General features: G+C 43.2%; 1 protein-coding gene across 9 annotated transcripts in view; it reads left to right on the top strand.

Moving 5' to 3' along the window:
- Nucleotides 1-18,897, top strand: part of KLHL29 (kelch like family member 29) — a 1,379,660-nt gene that overhangs the window by 887,050 nt on the left and 473,713 nt on the right. The window contains exon 1 of one of the 9 annotated variants that reach the window (XM_068280229.1): nucleotides 12,751-12,842. The exons of 7 other annotated variants lie outside the window; for them this stretch is intronic. The gene's annotated coding sequence lies outside the window, so the exon portion shown is untranslated. Of the gene's footprint in view, nucleotides 1-12,750; nucleotides 12,843-18,897 lie in introns of those variants that run through there. One more of the 9 variants, XM_068280230.1, reaches the window with a different exon arrangement.

The following is an 18,897-nucleotide window of genomic DNA, read 5'->3' on the forward strand; positions in this document are numbered from 1 at the left end:
TAAACTGACAGTTTGTTTATCTGGAGGAGCTTTTAATAATAGTCCCAAACAACCGTGTGAAAGTTTCACAAACTTCCCGGAACTGAAGACCTCGGAGGTAAATTTGATTCTTCAGGAGAGATAGTCAGTATTAGAGATGGATGCTGAAATGCTGGTCATTCTGGCTTTTAGGGTATCGCTACAGGGGAGCATCCCTTGCAACAACAGGGGGGCCTGGAGCTGTGAGGGAGTCCCAGCTATACTCACCTTCCTTCCTTCCTCCAATAAAGGACTCTATTCTGCACATCAGGTGTTTATGGGGCTACACTTGTTATGGGTGAGAAGGTCATGATGGTCACACTTATGAATCTTGCAAGATGGGGCCCCTGAGGCTGTGATGGTCACCAAGGGGAGGCAAGGGAAAGGGTGTTAACATTGGGGGCTCCATCAAAAAATTTTCTGGGGGGTCCCAACCCTGCTGGCTTGTATGCAAATTGTATGCAGCTAGGAATTGGGCTGAGCAAAATTGTCAAAAAGCTAATTTTACTGTACCCATTCCTAGCTATAAAGAAGAATTTGCAGTGATTTTGCATGCGAACTAGACTTATTAAAAAAACTCTATGGGCGACCATACAGAAGTACGTATGATATTTCCAGTCGACCCACTGACACTATACTGTACCTGTGCAAGTGAGTGCAAGTCTTGGGCAACAGTTATTTTTTTTCCTGCTAAACAAAGAATTCTATTCCAACCTTCACTACTGTATAAGTGATAAGTGCTTTTTCCTCCCACATCCTAAAAACATACCGATAAGTCAATTGGCTTGTTCCTAAACTGCCCCTAGTCTACATATGACTATGGTAGGGATTAGATTGTGAGCCCCTCATAGGAATTGTTAGTGACAAGACAATATATACTCTGTACAGCGCTTCGGTAGATGTCAGTGTTATATAAATACGAAATAATAATAAGTATGAGTATGGAGTTAGGGGTCACACTACTGTTTTCTATTAGATTGATGGTTTGGGCTAAGGTCCAAGAAAAAGATCTTCCTGGATGTAGGCTTTCATGGACTGAATGTGAAGATTGATAGGTCTGCTATGAATGAGGTCCACGGCTCTAGCGGGAAGAAAGATTTCTACAAGACATCTCGGAGGCATTAGGAGCACAGGTGTATTAGGATAAAAGCCTGGCATGAGCTTAAACTCTCAGTTTATGAGTACAAACTTCAGAAATAATTCACTGCACTGAGCTACTACCGAGATGAGCTTCCTCCATACAAATTTCCTGCATCCAGACAAAGACACCCCCCCCCCCCCCCCCCTTCTGCTTGTCAGGGGAAATAATGAGAATGACGAACATTGAAGTAGACCAACCACAGTACTTTTTTCATACTAGCTGCAGGTTTACCTGGCTCCAAGCTGCAGAAAGTCAAAATTGTTATAGGATATAAGTGAAGGTGCTTGAACAAAGGCAACTTTGAACTGTTCTACAGAAGCTCGAGGATAGAGGGAAAAAAAAGAAAACGTTAAATCATATGCTCTAGTCAATGCAAATACTGGCTTTGAGAATGTTGGGTTTTCTGATGTGCTTCATTTCAAAAAGGCCTTTGATTTGATATTTATGTTTGGTGCCGTGTCTCATCTGGACTCAAAACTAAAAATCTAACATTAAACGCTTTGGAAGCTGTGGGAGAGGTTAGAGTACATGACGTTTCAAAAGCTCAAATTTCCCTTTTTCACATGCCAATGAGCAAATTCCTCTCTGATGCTAATGTTTCGGCTCACCGGAGGGAGAAGTGGGGAGAGAATGGATCATTTTCTCTCCTTGAATCGGCTGAAGCCAGAGGTGGGGAAAGCTTTCAAGCTGGGAGGAACGTGGGAAAGGTGGAGCTTGGCAAAATCATGGGTGAGATTTGATTTTGGATTAAGTAATAAAATACACATTGCTCCAGAAAATGAAATGTTCTCAAATAAGGCAATAGACTGAATACATATAAATACAAATTTACAAAACATCTAGATCAAGGGAATTCAATAGATGCCAGACCTGGCCATGTGCACTTTCTTCATTTGAACGGAGCGCCCAAGGTAGCTATGCCAAAACAATGCCAGTGAGTCACTTGATAAGAGATGCGCCGAGCCATGGAGATGGGATGTTGGATGAGGCAGTGGACCTCCTTATCACGGGATGGCCACAGATAGGGGACACTCAGGAGGGCACAGTGATTGCCAGCTGGGCCCCGTGCCCCAGCTTGTCCCTGTGTGGTGCCATCACAGACTCTCTTTCTAGTGAGTGGAACATTGCATACAATTTGCATATGAATCTAGAGTGGAAGCTCATCTATATGGAATAGCTTTTACGTTTTTTTTTTTTTTTTTTTTATGGCCACTTCCTGTTTGCAAAAAACGTTTCCTAAGGTTCCTTCCACACTGTAAAACATGATCAAGTGCTGCAATCCAGTTACAATTTTTTCCCATTCACACAGTGTGTTTTCCATCATACATACAGCCTGTGCCATACTGTATCAATCCCTGCCATACACTGATGAGTACCAGAAAGTCAAAAACAGGCTGTATGTATGTTGGATTGATATGGCTCTGTAAATGCTATAAGCTATAGGTTCACTATACACTCAGGAGAGATGCATCATGGGAAACCACAAATGAATAACCAATTTTCTCAATTAGATGCCAGACCTAGAAGATGTGGCTAGAATTCCACATTCAGTGCTCCTTGCACAGTGCCACCTTAGAAATACAGTAGAGTCTCGGTTATCCATCACTGACAGAGATTAGCTCAATGCAGATAAGTGTTCTTTATGGTTGTTTGAGTCTTAATGTTAAACATAGGACTAGCAAATGCAGTGCTATACCCCTTTCTATATACATAACATGAACTCTGTACTAAATGTTAGAATTCAGTAACTGAAAGTATATTAGCCTTGGGGAAGCCGTGAAACCCAGTCGAAGCTCGAGTTCAAAAAGAGATATTTACCTAAAGAGAGGGAAGCCTCAGGATTCTATTGTGGCTTCTCTCGGTGCTCTGATGTCCTCCTCACTGAGCACAGCCTCCCTCCACATCAGAACCGCTCCCCTCTCTTGTTACAAGAGTGGCCAGGCAGTAGCTGCGCGAACAATGCGTATGAGAGGCTCCGGCTTACTGTGCATGCACAGGCGTGCTCACACGGCTACTGTGTGGCCAGGCTGATTGAAAACGAGGTACGCAGCCCCGATATGATTGGCAAAACAAAGGAAAGGACACTGAGAGCCCAATAAAGTGATAGTCAGTTAGATAACGCCAGATAGGTAATCACGAAGAAGTAATGCTCACAAACCAGGGTTACCACAAAGGCAACCACTGCAATGGCAGGTGGGGAGATTAGACCTTACCCCACTCAGGTTAAGAAATTGCTCTCTGTACATCGGAAAGATAGGGCAACACCTCCCCACCTAGGGTTCTACTAGACAATATACTAGGATGCATAACAGAGGCGCCAGTGAAGTATAAAAATGCTTAAAAAGCAGAGGTAGAGGTGGACCTCCTCCAAGAAGACACCAAAAATTGTTGGTTTATAGTAAACAATAATTTTTTCACAACACTTAAAAAGTGCAACGCATTTCGCAGGTTTAATCCTGGTTCATCAGGCAATAACAACTAAGCATATAGGGTCAGTAGAAGAACCAAGTGCCTCTGTCAAGTTGACTATAAACCAACAATTTTTGGTGTCTTCTTCGAGGAGGTAAGTCCACCACCACCTCCTGTTTTTAAACATTTGTATACTATGTTTGCGCCTCTGCTATACATCCTAGTATACTGATATGATTGGCGCCAATCTTCTGGGGAGCTGCTCTCTGCGAGGGGAACATCAGAGCACTGAGGCTCCCCTCTCTTTTGGTAAGTATCTCATTTTGTAACTGAGCTTTGGCTCAGGTACACCTGAAGCACAGCAGAACCCACAAACAGCCTAAGAAGTTGTCCTTCACCACTGTGACTACTGCCAGCGATTTGTGCTGGTTGGTTGAGACTGCTGGTTAGTTGAGTTCTGCATAATCGGGACCTTACTGTATCTATGTGTGGGGAGGCAGGGGAAGAGCAGAGTTGTGTGTCAGCTCCCGTTATTAATTTGGAGCATCAGTAATTTTTCCACCCCCTTCCCCCCAGGAGTCTCCTGACGTGCTGTTTTTATCGGAGCAGAGTAACCCGCCTGGGAGCGCAGGTTTATAAATTTGTGCTTACAAAATGCTTCTCCTGTCTCAATCTTTACCGGCAGAATCAGCACTTAAACATGACTAATGCACAGAAACCGCTGCAAAGCCTGACTCCTCTACTGTTCTACTGGGACTCTGCCCTTAAAATTAGAAGGACTCGGATGCAAATAAGGAGCCAGCGACTCATTCATTAAATCAATTTATTATTCTATCTTCTGCTTCTAGGACAGATTTGCTGTTTTCCACGAGGTGCAAATATTTGTCATTTCTTAGTTTTAAGCTTAATTAGGTGCTGTAAAAATAGACTACACACAGAGGAGCTCAGCATGCTATGGGCTGTGACAGCGCTCATGTTTTTAGCTCACTGCCGGTTGGAAATATTGTAGAGTTGCAGTGTTTGGCAGTCTCCTACAATCTGAGTACAGTAAACCTTGGATTGCAAGTACAGGCAGTCCCCAACTTACGTTTTTATAAGGTGGAGTATTGTATTGGCTTGTGAGAGTGGTCAGAAATGGAGCATGGTTATGAGGCACGATGGTTTTTTAGTCTCTAAACATGTCATTGAAATAACTTAGTAACATAAATATTTACTATTGAATGATAGCCAAAGTCTTATTAACCACTCCAGTACCAGCGGTCTCTGCCCCCTTAAGGACCAGAGACAGCAGGTACCAGAAACCGCGGAATACTGGCAAATTGCTGTACATACCTGCTGCAACCATGGTCCACGTCACACGCCGGTAACTACAGGCCACCCACTCTGCCGTCTCTATGACGGCAGAGCCCTGTGAGCCGGTCAGGAGCTACTTGCATTGGTTCCAGACTGTGTCTATTAATGTAAGCCAATGGGAGTTGCTTACATTGGTAGACAGGGTCAGGAGCCAATGAAATCGTCTCCTGACCCTCTCACAGGGCTCTGTCGTCATAGAGAAGGCGGGGAGATAGTGACGTGATTGGCGGGAGCGACGAGCACGTGCGGCGGCGGGGCGTTAAAATCTACGCCCTGGCAGCCACAACAGCATCAAAACAGAGCATAGATTTCAATTAGCATCGTCCTTAAATGGTTAAAACTGTACATAAAACAAAATAATAACTGTGAACAATTTTCTAGGGTATATACAGTAGCAGCAGAGACAGATTAAGGTGAAATGGGGCCCTTGGCAAGTGACACCTTTGGTCCCACTCTTCATGGCCGCATGGCTTTCTTGTTAAGATTTGGTGTGGGCTAGCATCAACCAGGCCCCTAGTCTCTCTACAGGCCCTAGGCAACTGCCTAAATTACCTAGTGGATGATCCAGCACTGTATAGAAGTACCATATTGTTTAACTAGTATTTTCAAAATCACGCTTACTAGTTTTTAACAGTCCTCTCCGGATGCAGTGCAACCTACTCCATACAGTACACATTACATCGTCAACACACTATGTATGCTCTCATAAACTTCCGACCTTCCCAATCAGTTTGCCTCCTTATTAACTCAAAGCTTATCAAGAGGAATGACTTCAGCTATCAGAGCAATCCCCTCCCTCTGCATGTCCATGTGACTAAATGGGGTGTGGTTTGGACTGACTCAGTGTGACAAAGTAGCTGCTGGTCTCCCAGGAGGAGATGAAGTGGTGTAGTAGCTAGTTTCTGTCTTTATTTTGCAAAAAAATACATTTTTTTCAAAACTTCTCTTCTATATATGATTCATTTAACATATTTTTTTCAATGCATTTTTAAATAAAGAAAAAGGAAACCTGAACTGGTGGTTTAATTGACAGACTGTTCTGCCTGCCTGGGCTCTGGCTGCCGTATGAATCACAGGGCTGGCAGGTCAGAATTACAGAATTCTATATTATTTAGCAGGTAACATTTTTTTTTCCCACGTTCCTCGGAGTTCTGCTTTACTATAAGTAATGACACTGTAGCATTCAATTTATTATATGCGATGGCTCTTGCCTTACAGTGAAAGATTCCCGGTAAGAATTTCCGCAGTGGGGGTTGTGTATCTTGCTTGTCTCCAGTCATTCCCTGTGGAGAGCTTTCCCGAAAGTTTTCAAAGTCCAAACTTGAAACAGATTTGCCCGTTAATGCAGCACACATTCACCCAATTACCTCCATTTACACAGGCTGGCAGTCCCGCTCGGTGGCGTTCACCACTATTCTCTATGAATACTGGCACATGCTTACAAAGTCTGCCCAGGACCGCCGGCTCTTTGCAAAGTGACCCGATCACTTCCTAAATCGGTAGACTTCACAGAAAGAGTCAAATGTAGACCAGAGCCCAATATTGCTCAGTCAGTAATACATTTATGTAGTGTTAGTTGACATAGCTGGAATGGTTCCAGATCCAAAAATGGATTGACTTTAACATTTTCATATTTCCTGATACAAATACAAAAATGTGTTGCTTGATACAAATACAAAAATTAACTGTGCAAGCCAACTGTACATTAGCGCACAGGAGTGTAACTACAAATCATGGAGTCCCCCAGAAAAACTTTGAAGGGGACCCCTTAATATTCACAAATCCTCCCCTTAGTGACCCTCACGGCCTGGGGGCTCATCTTGCAAGGGTCATAAAACAAGTGTGGATAGCAGATTCTTCACACCCATAACAAGTGTAGCCACAAAAACACCTGATCTGGAGTATCAGAGAGGGAAGGTTGGTAGTTGAGGCCCCCTCGCACCTCTGGCCTCCCCTTCAGTAGCAGGGGCTGTGCCCCCCTATTTAGCCCCTAAGTGCACAGTTGGCTTGCACTGTTCAAGAAGACTACCAATGTAGTATACATTATAGTTAATGTACTTGGCAGATGAGCTTTTTGTCCCTAGGCCTTCTCAAAGGACTAGAGGACATGATCTGCGCATGGAGGAAAAACGGTTTAGCCATTTATTCAGGAAAGGGTTCTCTACAGTAAGAGTGATTAAGATGTGGAGTGCACTGCCACAGGAAGTAGTTATGGCAAACTCTATACCTGCATTTAAAGGGGGCTTAGATGCTTTTCTTGCAATGAAAGACATCCATGGCTATATTACTAGGTAATGCCCAGTGGTGTTGATCCAGGGATTTTATCTGATTGCCATCTGGAGTCGGGAAGGAATTTTTTCCCTTTAGGGCTAATTGGACCATGCCTTGTAAGGGTTTTTTCGCCTTCCTCTGGATCAACAGGGATATGTGAGGGAGCAGGCTGGTGTTGTACTTTGTTTTCTGGTTGAACTCGATGGACATATGTCTTTTTTCAACCAAAATAACTATGTAACTATGTACTCCTCATTGTACCCAGACGTAGGGTCCACGCTTGAATAGGTGAATAACTCTTATTAATTATTCTTAAATTCCACCCCCATCAGGCTGTGGCTGCTGAACTAGTGGCAGGCCACGGCAAGAAGGGTTGGCCATAGAGGTCCAGATTTCTTCAGCAAGGCTTCAGGAGAAAATCCCTTACAGCAGTCTACTTCCTGGAGTTATTCACCCATTCAATCTCTGATCCTATGTTAGGGTACAATGAAGAGTAAATTAACTATAATGTATACGTCACTTTCCCACAAAGTCCTCTTTCAGGGGTCAGCCACGTCTCAAACCCCATTTTAGTAATAACAATAACAACAATAACAATAATATTTATATAGCGCTTTTCTCCCTGGGGACTCAAAGCGCTGTGACCCTGCATTATGCAGTCTCAAAGGCTCGGGAAAAGAGGTGAGTTTTTAGCCTTTTTTTAAAGCTGTCCAGAGAAGGAGCCTCTCGTACTGATTGTGGAAGTGAGTTCCATAGAGTAGGGGCTGCGTAGGAAAAGGCCCGAGCACCAAATGTTAAGTGTATCCTGGGAATAACCAGCTTCATCTTGTTGGCAGAGCGGAGGGTGCGTGAAGGGGCATAAAGTTCCAATAGATCCGCTATGTATTTGGGTCCCATGTGGTGTAGAGCCTTGAATGTCAGCAGGCAGATCTTAAAATTGATTCTCCATTTTACTGGCAACCAGTGAAGAGTTTGCAGTACTGGGGTGATGTGTGAGCTGCGGGGGGCATTGGCTAGGAGTCTGGCTGCAGCATTCTGTACTAGCTGTAAGGGGCGCAGAGCCTTATCTGTAGATCAGATGAACAGGGCGTTGCAGTAGTCTAGGCGGGAGGATACAAATGCGTGAACCAGGGCAGGTAGGTCTTCAGCTGGGATAAGGTGTTTGATTTTCGCTATATTTCTTAGATGGAAGAAGGAAGACTTGACGACAGCTGATACCTGCTGTCTGAGTTTTAGATTTCCATCCAGGATCACCCCAAGGTTTCGCACAGAGTCTTTATACTGTACAGTATCTCCCCCAATTGCTAGTTTGAGGTGGTGAGCGTTTTGAACTTTATCCATCATGTGTGGACCACCTACCACCAACACCTCTGTTTTGTCAGAGTTCAGCCTCAGCCAGCTGGTGTTCATCCAATTTTGTAAATCCACTAGACACGCATTTATGGATGCTGATGGGTCTTGGGTGCCAGGCTTGAAGGACAGATACAGTTGTCTGTCATCTGCATAACAATGGTATCCTAGGCCATAGTTCTGGATTATTTTGCCCAGTGGGAGCATATAGGCTGCAAAGAGTAATGGTGATAGTACAGAACCCTGTGGAACTCCATAGGCAAGTGGCACTGGATTAGAGTAGAGTGTGCCCAGACATACTTGCTGTGTCCTGCCAGATAGGAAGGTCTGAAACCATCTAAGAACAGTACCCCTTAGGCCACAGTAATTCTTCAGTCGCTGGATAAGAATTTCATGATCCACAGTATCAAATGCTGCTGACAAGTCAAGAAGAATCAGAATTGAGCAATCACCCTTGTCCCTTGCAGTAAGTAGATCATTCATTACTCGGACTAATGCTGTTTCAGTGCTGTGCCTTTTCCTGAATCCTGACTGAAAAGTATCAAAGATGTTGTTATCTGTTGTTATCTGTAATAAAGTATTCATAGAGAATAGCTGTACAGGAGATGTGGCAAGGCCAAAAACAATGGAGCTTTACCACAGTTTATCTTTTTTTTCTAATAGACTTTAGGTGTACAACAAGAGTCCTTTCTATACATTTTCAGTAGATAACCCCTTTACTCAATGCCCCCCGCAAATCTCTAAAAGAAACTTCAGCTGTAGTCACTTTGCCATAAAGAAAACCGCCTTGAGCTACAGCACTGTTCCTGTGAGGGCTGGTGCCCTGATTGGTCGATTTAGGTGAAGGAGAAAGAGGGAGAATATTCTGACTCTTGGCCGCAATTGGTGGCTGGGGTGGATCCAAGGTCAGGTGCATTTGATAGATCCATTTCCAAGGTTCATCAATTTGGCTGTCTACCTTTCTCTACATCAGTCTCACCCATCATAAAAATGCACCGGGGTGGATGAATTTCGGAAGAGTCAGAATCAGAATGTTTTTCACAGAAGTGGTAAACATTATATAAATACTTATTTTCCCGTGTTTTGATGCTCTGTACCTTTGGTTAAAACAACAAATCTAAATGCCTAGCAGTGTTATATTTTTCACAGCCGTCTTCGGTGCTGATGTAAGGACTTTCTAGGATATTTAAAAGCATTTAGGGAAAGAGACGAGCTTGGTGTGAACGGGCCTAATGGCTTGGAGCAGATTCTTCAGAAATATGTCAGTAACTCTCTGGTGGTCCTCACATTCCAGCTACAAGTCATGTGAATCCAGACACTGATTACATTTGCAAACCTTGAGGGAGAAGGAGCCACACAAACAGCACGTTAGCTCATTACACGATATCTGACAGCTGCGCTAATCTACCGTACCTCATTGGCTCGCAAGACTTTCTTCAGATGTGTCGGGGAAAAAAAATGAACAAACTCCACTGAGCAGAACTAATGTAGACCTTAGTCCACTGGGCTGCAGGTTGCAAGAACAAAGTTCTGTTGTAGAAATAAAGTTTGCTAAAGAGGTTGTGTTGGCAAAATATACAAAAGAAAAAAGAATATTTCTGAGGGTAAAGTTAAAAGCTGAGATTTGAGTTGTACTTATTGCCTAGGTATCCATGTTAACCTTGTTCTTCATATCTCTTATTCACTTGTCTTAACCTCCATAGCGATAATCCCGAGTCAGGCTCAAGTCAGAAATCCACAGTTCTGAGCGGTAACCCTGAGCCTGACTTGGGGTAGCCACCGGTATATGCAGAGCCTGCGTACAGCGGGCATTTGTAACTCTCCTCCCCAGGGATCCAGACACTGACAGCTCTTCTTCTTTCGGTCCTCAGAGGCTCTTGATCCCTCAGCTGAGATTGCCATTTGTCACATGGCGACATATGGCAATCTGACTATAAGGGTAGAGGGCCACCCAGTGGACAGTTGGAGAATTGCAGCACTGGATCCAAGGGAGGTGAGTTATATGTTGGGCTACCGCAGATCTATCTAGTGGTATGATTTTTTTCCTGCTATTAGGGTCTAAAGGCTTTCTGAAAAAATTGCACCGCTTTTAGATCCTAAGATCCGGAAGTAATCATAACGCTAGGGAGGTTAAAGAGAACCTCCATAAAGTGGAATATGGAGGCTGCCATCTTCATGCCCTCTTAAAAATGACAATTCTGTGGCTGTTATAACCCATTTCCAAAAGTTGGAACAGTGTGTAAAAAGTAAATAAAAACAGAGCATGATAACTCACAAATCAGGAAAACCTTATATTTAATTTAAAATAGTAAACAAAACAAAATAATTAAACAGTTAAATCTAAGAAGGGTATTTAAAAATATATATGTTCATTTTAAATTAGATTTTAGAAACCCGTTTCAAAAGCAGGAATGTTTACCACTGTGCTACATCACATCTTCTAGGATGTACAGGAATCGAGTCTGAGGAAGGCTTCCTAGCTCAAAGCGCACTGCTTTTCTTTTAAAGTGAACCTCCAGACTAAAAATCGACTCAGCAGCACTGAAAAGGCCTGGTGTTTCTTTAACAGTTTCACAGCATCAGAACTTTGTTTCTCTTATACAAACCTCATTTTTAGCTGCACAGAAGAAAACTGCCCGGGCAGTTTTACCCTGATGCTGTGCAAAGCATGATGGGATTTCTGATGTTGTTGCTCTCGTTCTGCTGTTTTGGTGCAAATTTTTTTTTTTCTTACATTTTGAATTTGACATTTGAAGCCTAGCGTGTGCAGCTGGAAAGGGTAATCAGGACACAGGGCAGTTGGAACTGTGTCTCCTGCTCCCTGTCACCTCCTTTCAACCAAAAAGATGGCTGCCCCCATGACAAAAATGGCAGCCCCCATGAATCACGAACATTTGCTTGTTCTTTTAAAACAGTGTGGGTAAGATATTATATTACCTATCTATTCTAATTAACATAACTAATGTAACTTAATGACAGTATGTTTGTTTAGGCTGAAGTTTCCCTTTAAGTTAGACAATAAATGGTATCATCCTGATTCAAAACTTCTTTATTTTACTAATGGCTAACACGGTACAGCACTCTACTGCTGCCGTCTTCGAACAGCACTCTATAAATATTTGGGAACTGAGGAGGTCAACTGCTGTAGTATTGATAGTGAATTGTTGCCCCATTAGAGGATAATTAGGCCCTGATAGAGAGTCTCAGCTCCTCAACATTTCTGGGTTTCCTTTGTTTTTCTCGCTTTATAAAGCACTTAAGCCCATATGCAATTCACTTTTTCTCCTGAGTTTTCTCCTAGGAGAAAATGTTTCATCTTCGATTTATAATAACTTTGTAGCACTTTGAAATAGAGAGAGTACCAAAAAGAAGGTGAAAAAGTACTTTCAGCATTATTTTGAGTATGTATTTTCTTGCTGGAGTTTTAAAAGGCATTTTATTGACAAGTTTCAAAATTTCACACAGGAGAAAACTCAGGTGAAAAAGTGAATTGCATATAAGGCCTAGTATTTTCATTGAATGACAGGTCTGAACAGCAGGACAGTTTAGCATCTGGACACCATTACTGCATGATGGTGTAATATGTGTAGCGTGTGGCTTGGCATTGTCTTTCTGAAATAATGAAAGCCTTGCTGAAAATAGCACTGTATATGTTTCTCCAAAACCTGGATATATCTCTTACCACTAATGGTGCCATCTCAGATGTGCCAACTACCCAAGTTATTGCACTAGTGCATCACCATGAGGCCTCACGGATGCTGGATTTTGGACTAAATGCCCCTTTTCTTCTTTAGTCCATGGCCAAGGACATGGCATTCATAATTTCTCAAAATAATGTCACATGTTAACTTGATAGGTGGCAGAGCAGTTTCACACTTCTCAATCCTTCGTAAATAACCCCAGCACCAGAGAAGGCAGCAGCTTTTTGGATCGTGTTTATATATACTGTAGTTTCTTTTTTGTATGGTACAGTCTAATGTGCATTTGTGGACAGTGCAACAAACTGGGGTCGATTTGACTCCCAGACACACACAGCATGGGCAGACTTTGGAAAGCCCAATTTTTGTATCTGTCCTGTCTCCATAAAGTAAACCTGTGTCCAACTGTTTATTGAGGGAACTTGTAACCACTACTTCCTCCATAGCTATGCTCCTCCCACTGCCAACTGTCACCATCTCTGCTCATGGTTTGTGGGCACCAGACTAGTAACAGTTGGCCAATGGGAGTATTGTACTAAGCTAATTTCATACACAGTTGGATAGGTTAACCTTAAAAGAATGGAGAGAGTCCGCTTCAGCAGGTGCGTAATAGACTGCAATGTTAATTGTGGTTATAGGGTGCCAAGGCGGTTAGTTGCATGCTTTATAGTAGCTATTAACAGCTGATCAGCTACAGATCATCTAACCGATCAGCTATTTCTTCAACCACTTACAGTAAGTACTAGCTGATTGGCTATTACTAGACCAACCGACTACTGGTTATTGTTTTGGTATTGTTTTGGTACTGTGGGTGTTGGAGGGGTTAGTTTTAGTAATTAGGAGGGAGGGTCCGTAATAAGCATTAGGTAGAAGAGTTATAGAATAGGGAACCTGGTAAGATGATAGCAAAATATCAGTAATATTACAGTACCAATATTTTCACTATCGGCATCACCCCGACACCCAAATATCTTGGAATTTGCATATTAGCCAAGGCAATGGCTTCAATTCATCAAAGGGTGTTCGATAACAAAACCCCAGTCCTTAAAATACTTCATTCGGTATTTTACACTTCACTGTGCTAATTCATCAATATTTTCCCATGTGTGGTAGAGGTTCGTTAAGTTACCGAACTACTAGGCTTCAATTCATCAAAGGCTGTTCGATAACAGCAGAGTGGTGCAGAGCAGCTTGGAATGTCCCTGTGTTGTTACAAGCTGATAACAATAGAAGGCATCCAGACATCCCTTTAGATGTAAACGTGTTATAGTTACTGTTACTTATACTGCCTCTGCTGCTCTGAATCTGTCCATCAGTCTTTCTTAACATTTGACTTATTTGCCACAACATAGATGAACTTCCTGGAGACATTACAAATGCCATGCTTGGTGATTTCCCCACCAGCATCTTTGCATTATCAAACAGGGCCTGAAAGGGTTACACCACCGAAGGGAATCTGGGGATATCTTTTGTCCCTTTTCTCTGCTCACTGCCTGGGGGTCTGAAAGCTTGTGTGGAGAAGCCTGCATGACCTATCAGCAGCACTTGCAGGAGAACAGGGGCTGTTTCTATTGGCTGCCTGCTCCTGCTAATCATGAAAACATTCACACAGAAGGCTTTCCAAGCCTGTAACTACAGGGGAGAGCTTGAGATAAACACCGAATGTGTTAGCGAATGTGGGAACCTTGATGAATTAACATTTGTTGAGCACATGTCGGTAATTTATCTCATTGCTGTGTCATTTCAGCTTCTCATTCGGTAACAGCTTTGATGAATTAACATTTTCTAAAGTGCTCCGTTAAGTCAGCTGTTTTCAGCATTACCGAATGTGGTAATGCTTGATGAATTGAAGCCAATATCTGCAAGAAGTTTGTATGTGTCCCTGTGCCTGTGTGGGTTTCCTTCATGCTCTCTGGTTTCCTCCAACATCCCAAAAACATACAGATAAGTTAATTGCTCCCCCCTAAATTGTCCCTAGACTATGATGCATACACGATACATACATAGATATATGACTATGGTAGAGGTTAGATTGTGAGCCCCTCTGAGGGACAGTTAAAAATGACAAAACAATATACTCTGTACCACGCTGCTGAACATGTCGGCGCTATATAAATACTAAATAATAATAATGTGCTGTGCTACACCTGGCCTAATCACAAACCATAAATAGTCTATTTACAGTGAAGGAAGTAACGGCACTAGAGTGCATGACACCAAAACTGAGTGATCACTAAAACCACATTGTGTCACTTTGTCTAAGGATTAAAATCCATTGTACACCCAGGTGGGGAGAAGAGATGCAGGACAAGGTTTACCGATCGGCCCAGAGAAAGCTGCTGTTCTGGCATGAAACATCTTCCCTCTCAGGTATACAGCAGTCAGAGTAGGTTGCACAACAGAGCAGGCGTACTGCAGTCAGAGTAGGTTGCACAACAGAGCAGGCGTACTGCAGTCAGAGTAGGTTGCACAGCAGAGCAGGCGTACTGCAGTCCAAGTAGGTTGCATAGCAGAGCAGGCATACTGCAGTCAGAGTAGGTTGCACAGCAGAGCAGGCATACTGCAGTCAGAGTAGGTTGCACAGCAGAGCAGGCATACTGCAGTCAGAGTAGGTTGCACAGCAGAGCAGGAGTACTGAAGTCAGAGTAGGTTGCAGAAGAGGCATACTGCAGTCAGAGTAGGTTGCAGAACAGGCATACAGCAGTCAGAGAAGGTTGCACAGCAGAGCAGGCATACTGCAGTCCAAGTAGGTTGCATAGCAGAGCAGGCGTACTGCAGTCATAGTAGTTAAGCCTCTTTTGAACACACAAGAAGCTGCTGTCTCAAGAAATCTTTCTTAGGGCCCCAAAATTACTGTATTTTTTGAACTGCGTATTATAGTGTAAATGCAGGGAGTTCCTAACTTGTGAACGCCTGCCAATACGAACCTCCAACCCGCCGCAATGTCGGGGACTCCCTGTACTGTGCCCATGCAGAGGAGGACACGGGGAGGGGGAGGGCATGGAGGAGGACACAAGGAGGACACAGGCGGGCACATGGGGGACACAGGGAGGTCAGAAAAGGACACAGGGTGACACAAGAGGTAGAAGGGTGCATGAGGTACAAAGGGGGCATAATCCACATGATGCCCCTTCACCATGGATGCACCAGGTTTAGTATATACAGGATCTTCTCAAAAAATTAGCATATTGTGATAAAGTTCATTATTTTCTGTAATGTACTGATAAACATTAGACTTTCATATATTTTAGATTCATTACACACAACTGAAGTAGTGCAAGCCTTTTATTGTTTTAATATTGATGATTTTGGCATACAGCTCATGAAAACCCAAATTTCCTATCTCAAAAAATTAGCATATTTCATCCGACCAATAAAAGAAAAGTGTTTTTAAAACAAAAAAAGTCAACCTTCAAATAATTATGTTCAGTTATGCACTCAATACTTGGTCGGGAATCCTTTTGCAGAAATGACTGCTTCAATGCGGCGTGGCATAGAGGCAATCAGCCTGTGGCACAGCTCAGGTGTTATGGAGGCCCAGGATGCTTCGATAGCGGCCTTAAGCTCATCCAGAGTGTTGGGTCTTGCGTCTCTCAACTTTCTCTTCACAATATCCCACAGATTCTCTATGGGGTTCAGGTCAGGAGAGTTGGCAGGCCAATTGAGCACAGTAATACCATTGAGAGTAAACTATTTACCAGTGGTTTTGGCACTGTGAGCAGGTGCCAGGTGGTGCAGAACAATGAAATCTTCATCTCCATAAAGCTTTTCAGCAGATGGAAGCATGAAGTGCTCCAAAATCTCCTGATAGCTAGCTGCATTGACACTGCCCTTGATAAAACACAGTGGACCAACACCAGCAGCTGGCATGGTACCCCAGACCATCACTGACTGTGGGTACTTGACACTGGACTTCAGGCATTTTGGCATTTCCCTCTCCCCAGTCTTCCTCCAGACTCTGGCACCTTGATTTCCGAATGACATGCACAAGTTGCTTTCATCCGAAAAAAGTACTTTGGACCACTGAGCAACAGTCCAGTGCTGCTTCTCTGTAGCCCAGGTCAGACGCTTCTGCCGCTGTTTCTGGTTCAAAAGTGGGTTCATGCTTCCATCTGCTGAAAAGCTTTATGGAGATGATTTCATTTTTCAGCACCACCTGGCACCTGCTCACAGTGCCAAAACCACTGGTAAATGGTTTACTGACCATGGTATTAAGCAGCCCATACACTCAGCCGATTTTCTGGCCGACCGATCGATCCCGATCGATCGATCGATTGATCGATTGCAAATCGGTTGGCCAATCGACCGATCGATGGCCGATTTCGATCGATTTCGATGGATTTCCATCGAACTTGCAGGGTGGAAAATTTAGGTCGATCTGAAGAGATTGCTTATCAGTTTGCATTGGCCTTAATGGAAATCTGATGGCAAAAAAATGCCATCAGATCGCATTTCAATAGATTTCAAACTGAAATCTGTTGGAATTCTATCCTGGTAAAAAATGTTCTAAAAACGCATCAGATAGACCATCAGATGCATTTCTTATCTATCTGCTGCCAATCTGACGAGTGTATGGGCACCTTTACTGTGCTCAATTGGCCTGCCAACTTTCCTGACCTGAACTCCATAGAGAATCTGTGGGATATTGTGAAAAGATAGTTGAGAGACGCAAGACCCAACACTCTGGATGAGCTTAAAGAGGAACTGTAACGACAAAACGGCCCCTGGGGGGTACTCACCTCGGGTGGGGGAAGCCTCAGGATCCTAATGAGGCTTCCCACGCCGTCCTGCGTCCCTCGGGGGTCTCGCTGTAGCCCTCCGTACAGCCGTGACACAATATTTACCTTCCTGGCTCCTGCGCAGGCGCTCTGATGCCTCTCGGCGCCGAAGTAAGCAGAAATACCCGATCGCCGTCGGGTCTGCTCTACTGCGCAGGCGCAAGTTTCCGGCGCCTGCGCAGTAGAGCGGACCCGACGGAGATCGGGTATTTCCGTCTATTTCCGTGCCGAAAGTCGCCACAGCGCCCCCGCTGGAGCCAGCAAAGGTAAATATTGAACTGACAGTCGGCACAGTCGCCGGCTGTTCGGAGGGCTGCGGCGAGACCCCCGTGGGACAGAGGACGGCGTGGGAAGCCTCATTAGGATCCGGAGGCTTCCCCCACCCGAGGTGAGTACCCCCCAGGGGAGGTTTTTGTTGTTACAGAGTCTCTTTAAGGTCGCTATCGAAGCATCCTGGGCCTCCATAACACCTGAGCAGTGCCACAGGCTGATTGCCTCCATGCCACGCCGCATTGAAGCAGTAATTTCTGCAAAAGGATTCCCGACCAAGTATTGAGTGCATAACTGAACATAATTATTTGAAGGTTGACTTTTTTTGTTTTAAAAAAACTTATCTTTTATTGGTCAGATAAAATATGCTAATTTTTTGAGATAGAAAATTTGGGTTTTCATGAGCTGTATGCCAAAATCATCAATATTAAAAGAATAAAAGGCTTGAACTACTTCAGTTGTGTGTATATGAATCTAAAATATATAAAAGTCTAATGTTTATCAGTACATTACAGAAAATAATGAACTTTATCACAGTATGCTAATTTTTTTAGAAGATCCTGTATATATATTTTTCCTGGTTTTTGTCCTGTAAGCCTAGATGCATCTTATGGTCAGAAAGGTCTTGTAGTCCGAAAAATACGGTAATAAAGTAATATTTTTACATCGCTGATCAGGGACTACTTTAAAACCTTTAAAATAGAAAAAAAATATCATTTAAAATAATAATTTTAAAAGTTGCAGAGATAACAGGCCGGAGTAAGATATTAAATATCGTTCCCTTAGATTGCAGCTGTATTTGATTTGGGGTTTGTTGAGAAAGAAATGATTTGACGGAACATTTTAGAAGATCAATCAGCCCTCACATCTCTTACAGAAAAAGTTCAGAAGCATCTGAGGATTCCGCAGACACTGAGGACAAAGTAAATTGATGGAATGTGAGATTTTTTCTCTTGTAGATATAGAAAGAAAAAAATCCTTTCCATTTGCTTTGATACCTGTCTCTCTTGTATGTTTCACATCCTGAGTATTCTCCGATTTGTTACCATCATAGGTACATGGCAGACACTCTCTGTGTGAAGGTGGACCTCAAGGAAAAACGCTGATTACATATTCTAAGTGTACATAAGCTGTAGCTGCGTGTTTATTCGGAGAATTTAGTTGCTATGGAGGAGCTTTGAGATTTTGCAGAGTAGCCAAAACGCTGTCTACAGAAAAGGCTATGCAATTTCACCTTCTTTGCATTTGCATTCCATGTCTGTAGTTTTTGCAGTAAATATATTTAAAACACCTGCTTGCAGACACCTGATTCAAGGCTGTTTTACGCTGTCGGCGTTTTGATACGTTTTGCAATATATATCCAAATGCATGCAAAACAAAAGCACACAATGTTTGAAATGGAAATAGCAGATTCTATTTTAAACTTATGCTTTGTGATTTTGTCTGTGATTCCTATCTCCTAAACAAAGATACAAAGTGCAATCGCTGAAAAATCACACTGCAAAATCACAAACACATTCTCATTTAGCAGTGTCTAAGAGCCCTTAAGGGGCCCATACACCTAACAATTTTCCCGCCGATATACAACCGATTTGATCACAGTGATCGA

Source organism: Hyperolius riggenbachi, chromosome 4 (genome assembly GCF_040937935.1).
Source record: "Hyperolius riggenbachi isolate aHypRig1 chromosome 4, aHypRig1.pri, whole genome shotgun sequence".
Lineage (NCBI taxonomy): Eukaryota > Metazoa > Chordata > Amphibia > Anura > Hyperoliidae > Hyperolius > Hyperolius riggenbachi.